Consider the following 7,481-nt stretch of genomic DNA (forward strand, 5'->3'; position numbering starts at 1 on the left):
TGGGGTTGCCTGGTTTCATAAGTTCAGTATTACAGTTATCTCATTTTGATATCAGGTCACTCTTTCGTTGCTCTAGGCAGCAAAGGACAGTTTACTGTCTTTGCAAAACTGAGGCGTTACCAAGACTTTCATTGCGACTGAAAGTCAATGCGATAGATGAAACATCATACAAATTTTTAGAGAAAGATTAGGGAAAAAACTGACGAGTGCGAGTACCACTTTTCCCCTAAACGTTCCGTACAAATTTAATGATGTATGTAAATAAGAATAATAATAATAATGTCGTGTGACTTAATGGCCTGGTAAAAGTCTTTCTGTGGGGCTCCACTTTGTTGACGTGCGTGTCCCTTACCTACCCCAGTTATCCAACCAGTGGAAGGGAACCTACAGCTTAACGTGGCATCCGGACCACGTGTCGTTTCCGGCGACTCCTCACATCGTCGAGAGATGAAGACTAGGTAAAGACGAAGAGCGGAAAATCCGTCGTCCGACAGAAGTTAGATCCCGTACTCTTTTGCTTTCTAGCCACGCGCTTTGCCTGTAAACCACCAGACCCAACATGTGTGTAGACACTTCATCTATAGATTTTGATTAGTGAGCTCGCGAGTATCAAAATATGTGACATATACGTCCGTGTCTTTTGATTGCCGGACTTATAAGCTAAAATTTTTTATACCCTCAAGGGACCGTAAACCTTAGAATGTGAAATCAAATGCAGCTTGATGTCTCTACCGGTTCCTGAGAAAAAAGAGTCTTAACAGTCTGACAGACAGACATATGGACGGACAACGAAGTTACCCTCTAAGGGTTTCGTTTTTACCGATAGAGGTACAGAACCCTGAAAATGATGAGATTTGAATGATGTACATTGTCAGATAAAAAATATCCAGAAGACTACTACATGACATTAATACTGAATGTGTGCACCCTTCACCCTTATGACGGCTTGAACTCTGGGGACACTTTCAGTGAGATGTGTGGGGATGTCTGTGGACGAATGGCAGCCCATTCTTCCGTAAGAACCGAAACCAGAGATGGTACTGTTGCTGGACGCTGGGGTCTGAAGCGAAGTCAACAATCTAACTCAGTCCGAAGATTTTCCTTTGGTTTCAGGTCAGGATTCTGGGCAGGACAGTCCACTTCATGAACGTTACTGTCCACAAACCAGTGCCTCACAGATGCTGTTTCATGACAGGGCATATCGTCATGCAAATCCAATAATCATCTTTGAACAGTTCCTCTATTGTAAACAGTATATAATGCTGCAAAATGTATTCGTAACCTTCCACATTTAGCGTTTTCTTAAGTGCAATAAGTGGACCACACCCAGATTTATTTATTTTTATTTTACATGTCTAGTTCTTCAGGACCAAAATGAGGAGCAAAGTTTCATAGTCATGGAACATGTCACTACATGAAATTACAACAGAAAAGTAATAACATATAAAATAAAATGTTTATAAATCGTAACATCAGATTACAAGTTTATGTAAACATCATCAAAAATATGACAAGAATCATCTTAATTTTTCAAGAAATTCTTCGACAGAATAAAAGAAGTGACCCGTGAGAGACTCTTCATGTTAGATTTGAAAGCAAGTGGGTTACTGGCAAGAGTTTTGAATTCTTGTGGTAGCTCATTGAAAATGGATGCAGCAGAACACATACACACACTCTCCTCCCAAACAGGCCATGAAGGCCCAACGGTACCGAGCGGCCGCTGTGTCATCCTTAGCCCACAGGCGTCAATGGATGCAGATATGGAGGGGCATATGGTCAGCACACCGCTCTCCCGGCCGTATGTCAGTTTCAGAGACCGGAGCCGCTACTTCTCAATCAAGTAGTTCCTCAGTTTGCCTCACAAGGGCTGAGTGCATCCCGCCTGCCAACAGCGCTCGGCAGACCGGATGGTCACCCATACAAGTGCTAGCCCAGCCCGACAGCGCTTAACTTCGGTGATCTGACGGGAACCGGTGTTACCACTGCAGCAAGGCCGCTGGCAGCAGAACGCTAAACACTTAATTACGAAAAATATTCCCATACTGTAAAGCCACCTTCTCCGTACGTCACTCTTGGCATTACACGTGGTAACAGGTAACATTCTACAGGCACCTATCGGATTGCCACTGGATATAGGGTGAGTCATCAAATTACTAATTTCAAGTCACCCAGTGACTAGTGTGGCGTCGCTCTTTAGACCGCCTCAGTCGTTGTTTATCACTGTGTGGCTTATGACGAGCTGCTCGGCCACTGCATCCCATTCTTGTTAACTCTCTGCGCACAGTCATTGTGCTAGCTGGACTAGTGTTAGTTTTTTGGGACTCACGAGAGACTGCTTCCATAGATTTCATGAGATTTTTTACAGCCACCCTCCGTCATGCTCGACGAGCCCCTTTCCGTCAGTAAATGAGGCCTGGCTTGCTTTAGTTTAGCTGTAGTTGTTTCTTCCCGTTGCCACTTGACAATCACATCACCAGCAGGTGACTTGGGTAGTTGTGGACGTCTTCAAATGTCCCTGACGTATTAATTATTCAGGGGACCTCCAAAGACTTGTTCGCGTTCCAAGTTGCTGAGCTGTCCTGACGGACCCATTCTGCTATTTATTACTGCTACTTTACTGACAACACGATGCTCCCCGACCCCTTTACACTGACGACTCCACATCTCGTGATCTCTACTGGTCAATTCCGAATTACATAGAGGTATCTGGATACTTTTGATCTGGTAGTGCATATTTAAACCTGTATCTGACGCTAGCGCCGCTGCTCAACGGCTCGTGTGGTATTCAACAGGCCCATAAAACTTCAGTAATTATTTAAAGAAGACACACATATGTTTCAACAAGGATACAAAAAATATTAAACTTACAGCTCTCATTCATATGACCAAACCTATTATTTAACACGACTAAATTTCATTTCTTTAAGACTGTTATTTGTTAACGTTTCACTAACACCAATATTTGTCTGGCTTTCTTTGACATGGAGAAGCAACACGAACAATTACTATTAAGATTGTTGCAGTTAAACAATTATGTTACTTTACTTTCAGAAAAGCTATTAAAACTCATCCTCATGGTCACGCAAAGCGGTGGCCCATTCCGCTATTTATTACTGCTACTTTACTGACAACACGATGCTCCCCGACCCCTTTACACTGACGACTCCACATCTCGTGATCTCTACTGGTGAATTCCGAATTACATAGAGGTATCTGGATACTTTTGATCTCGTAGTGCATATTTAAACCTGTATCTGACGCTAGCGCCGCTGCTCAACGGCTCGTGTGGTATTCACCAGGCCCATGAAACTTCGAACCTCGAATTCCTGGAAACGTTTGAGAAGCCTATCGCACTACAGTAGCATTTGTCACAGGTAAGCATGTATACCACTGTGTGAGAAACGAGCAAAATCGGTGACCCGTTTGATGTATGCCAACGCTGTAAGAAAGAAAATAACACACGCAGGGTAAATGAAAACGTGCTATGTACAGCATTCAAAATATCGTTTAATGCAAAACTTCCAGGCAGATTAAAACTGTGTTCCGGACCGAGACTCGAGCTCAGGACCTTTGCCTTTCGCGGGCGAGGTCCCGAGTTCGAGTCTCGGTCCGGCACACAGTTTTAATCTACCAGGAAATTTCATATCAGCGCACACTCCGCTGCAGAGTAAAAATCTCATTCTTGATCGTTGATGTGTTTGTAAGTATGCATTTCGTCGAGTAAACAAATACTGTTTCGCAATATTTAGAAAACACTTTTCCTATTTTCTTCTCAGCAATAAGGAGAATTTATCATTAGACTTTTCTCAAGAACATCGATTATAATTTTGCTTTGGTCATTAATGAAATCTACTATCAAACCTAGATCTTTGATTCTGTTACTATATTTAGATTTTTTTGTAAGAGGGACGGTGCCTCATAAGCTCATTTTTACCGTTCAAGTGCCGAACTGCACAACAGGCAGCAATGGAGGGTCACCCTTTGACAACAACAACCACTCGTGCTGGTTTAATGTCAGAAAATACGTTAAACCTAAGTCTGCCGAAGATCCCGAGACAAAAGGCAACAGGCAATACGTTAACAGGTTGGCACGACAGCCTCGACAAATCTGGACTCGTAGTAAACCGTTTTGTTGCCGACGTATAAACAAAAGAAGGCAGCCACACCTGATCGCTATAGTGTGGCTATTTCTCACGAGTAGTCGATAGGGATAAGAAGCTCCCTCGTGTAAAAGGAGCTTAATTTGAGCGCAACGTTTTTATCGTTGCCCTACGTCGCTCAGTTTACGGATGCCTTGTCACGGATCTTCAATCTTACAATTACACAGAGCAGTTCCAAGTGGTTATAAAAGTATAAATTTTGCTTCATTTATTTGTACGATATTTAATCGCAGCTATACTCTGTGTCATGTCCTAAGTAACCATTGTATTTCTGTGAGCTGGTTAAAATTGTTCAAAGTGAGTTTACTGTGTGTATCGACTCTACTGAGAGCTACTAGCGGTTGACTGGAGGAGGTGCCAATTGTGATAACAGCTCTCGTTAATGTACTGCTAACGAATACTGTTCCCAGTAAAGCAAACATGAGTCACAAAACAACTCGTTCCATTAATAACACGGTTCACTTTTAGCCAACTCGTCATCATTTAAGAGGAGCAAGTAAACGCCTCTGGTGTCGTATTAAGTTATCGAACAAAACCAAAAGTTGACACATAGTTAATTAGACGCCGTTAACTTTCTGAAACAGTTCTTGTAGTGGTCTGGAGTCCACAGACTGGTCTGATGCAAGTCTCCACGCTGGTCCATCCTGTGCACGCCTCTGCATATTTGCGTAGCTTCCGCAATCTACATCCATCTGAAGCTGGTTACTGTATTCAATCCTTTGGTCTCACTCTGTAATTTCCCTCTGTTATCAAACTGGCAGTTTGTTGTTGCCTCAGGACGTGTTCTGCCAACCGATCCCGATCAAGTTGCGCCATAAATGTTTTCTTTCCCAAGTTCGATTCAATACCTGTTCATTAATTATTCAAGCCACCCACCTAATATCCGCATATTTCTGCAGCACATTTCAAAATCTTTTCTTTTCTTCCGTGTGCACTGCTTATCGTTCACGTTTCACTTCCACTCTAGAAGAATACTTTAATGGATGACTTCCTAATATTTAAACTTATAGTAGAAGTTAACGATTTTCTCTTTTTCAAGAAAGGTTTTCTTGCTGGTGAAAGTCTGCATTTTCTGCCATCCACATATCCTGAACCGTGGAAACCTCCGGAATCCTACTTTTCCGAAAACGTACTAAGCTCCCTTTTAGAACTTCCTTCTACCGCTCCATCAGCCTCACCTCACTGTTTGTAAGTCATTTGAGTCTATCCTCTCTCAGCGTATCTATAACCACCTAAACCACCACCTACCCCTACATTTAAACCAGGGTGATTTCCATCCCAATTTCTTTTCCGATGACGATTCTATCTACTCCATCCACTGTCCCATCAGTTAATAATCATAAATCAGCTATTTTTGTAATCTTTGATATCGAAACAGCCTATGACAGCGTATGGCGTTCTGGTCTCTTCTTCATACTTCAGAATATACACTTCTTGTTAACTATTTCCGACTAATTGGTTCCTTTTTAACAATCATCTTTTGTTACTGGCAAGAGTACCATCTTTTGTCCCAAGGTTACTAAATAATAAGGTTGGGCAGTAATCGCTCTGCTCTGCCATTGGCTGGTCTAGTGACGTCAGCGTGGAAGCAAGCGCTCACAAGCAGACGACACGGCATGCGCGTTTACGTAAAGTTTTTGGCGGAAGATTTTGTTTATACCACAACTGAGATGCTGGAACTGCTTTTCTGCTGCTAAAATATTACAGTTAAAACTGATGAGTTATATTCTTTCGCAGTTTATGCCTCACACATCGGTAAAATATCAGATCACAACCACTTCTGACACACACTTGAAATTCGAAACCTTGGCTCAAATAAATCAGAAACTATTCATTTAATCGCATTGAAATGAATTTACTTAAGAGCTCGAAGTTGCACACACTTGTTTGTAAGAACAGCATTCCTTCTTTCTAAAGCCGCTATAGTATTCATCAAAGTAACTTCTATCATTTTCTTACTCATTCCAAATGCAGGTTCCAACTACGAAGTGGTTTCTCTCTCTCTCTCTCTCTCTGTTCCTCCCTCTCTTCACTTAGGCGATACCGACTCTTCGTTATCCCATGAACTAAAGCATGCAAATTTCTTCTGCACTCGACCATCTCCCGAAGACTTTCCAGCATATAATCCATTACTTCTGTAATGCCAACAATCCATTTCATCCTTTTACGCCCTGTTCTCTTTGTGTCTTCGATCTTCCCTAGCATTAAAGTCTTTTTCCTTTAGGAAACGCAGCTTGTTCTTGAGGTAGCTCTGACGAAGTCTATTTTCTAAATCAGATAGGTACGACTGTTTAATGATTCGAACACTCTCCATAAATACTTTGGAATCGCGGTGAATAGTGAGCTTTTCTAGTCTTTTGGCCACCGTTGGGTTCTCCGTATTTGCTGATATATTGATTGCAACACTTTCCCCGCATTATCTGCAATTAATTTGAACAATTCTGCTGGAATTTCATCCTGTCCACTAGCCTTGTTTTTAGCAACATTTTCTAGGGACCATTTGGCTTCACTTCCTAAATTAACTGTTTCTGGTTCTGATATCCTATTAACGTCATCATGGTCAGAACGCATTTCCTTCTTGTGTAGATGTTTATTCTATATACGCTGCCCATCATTCTTTAATGTCTCTTCTTCCGTTAGACCTTCATCTTTTATGATTTTCGCCTGTCATTTTTCTTTGATTTGTCAATTTTTTTGTCCTTTTATTTATTTTTTGTAAAAATCCCTTGTCTTCCCCACTTTTATTGTCTTCGACATATTTGCACCGTTCGTTTAAGGAAACATTCTTGGCTCTTCTAACTAATTTCCGAAACTCTGTATCTAATTCAAATGTAGTTAATCTAACATCTTTAGTTTTTGCTTCCTTCGTTCTTCTGCAATTTACAACGTAACCACCTGGCCTTCTTGTTATTATTTTTCACGGGAATGTGTTTTTCTCTTACTTCCTTGACAGGGGATGGGACTTTTGTCCACAGCTCTTCTGGGTCTTTGTCTTTTAATGCATTAACTTACTCTGTTCTTGACTTTTCCTCGTCGTTGGCAGCTCGCACTGTGTAGGGGTATGCTGGCAGCTCTCCTGGGTGCAAGAGGCAAGTCGTGTGCCTCCTGGGCCAATGTTGGTCTTTCACAGTGTTGCACATTTTCAGTGAGGCGTTAGTGATTATCAGTGATCGATAAAATTATTCTACCAATATGGAAAACTTAAAGAATTTGCAAGTACGTTTGCATGCGCAGACGTGGGCTTTTGACTGATTATTTCCTATTTTATAGGTGAGCGTTCATCATTACTGCGTGCACACGTGATTCGTAGGAATAGGTTAC

The 7,481-nt window shown here is 41.7% G+C and overlaps 1 pseudogene; it reads right to left on the minus strand.

Moving 5' to 3' along the window:
- Nucleotides 1-1,883: 1,883 nt before the first annotated feature.
- On the minus strand, nucleotides 1,884-2,001 carry LOC124617050 (annotated as a pseudogene).
- Nucleotides 2,002-7,481: the final 5,480 nt, after the last annotated feature.

This window comes from Schistocerca americana, chromosome 5 (assembly GCF_021461395.2).
Source record: "Schistocerca americana isolate TAMUIC-IGC-003095 chromosome 5, iqSchAmer2.1, whole genome shotgun sequence".
NCBI lineage: Eukaryota > Metazoa > Arthropoda > Insecta > Orthoptera > Acrididae > Schistocerca > Schistocerca americana.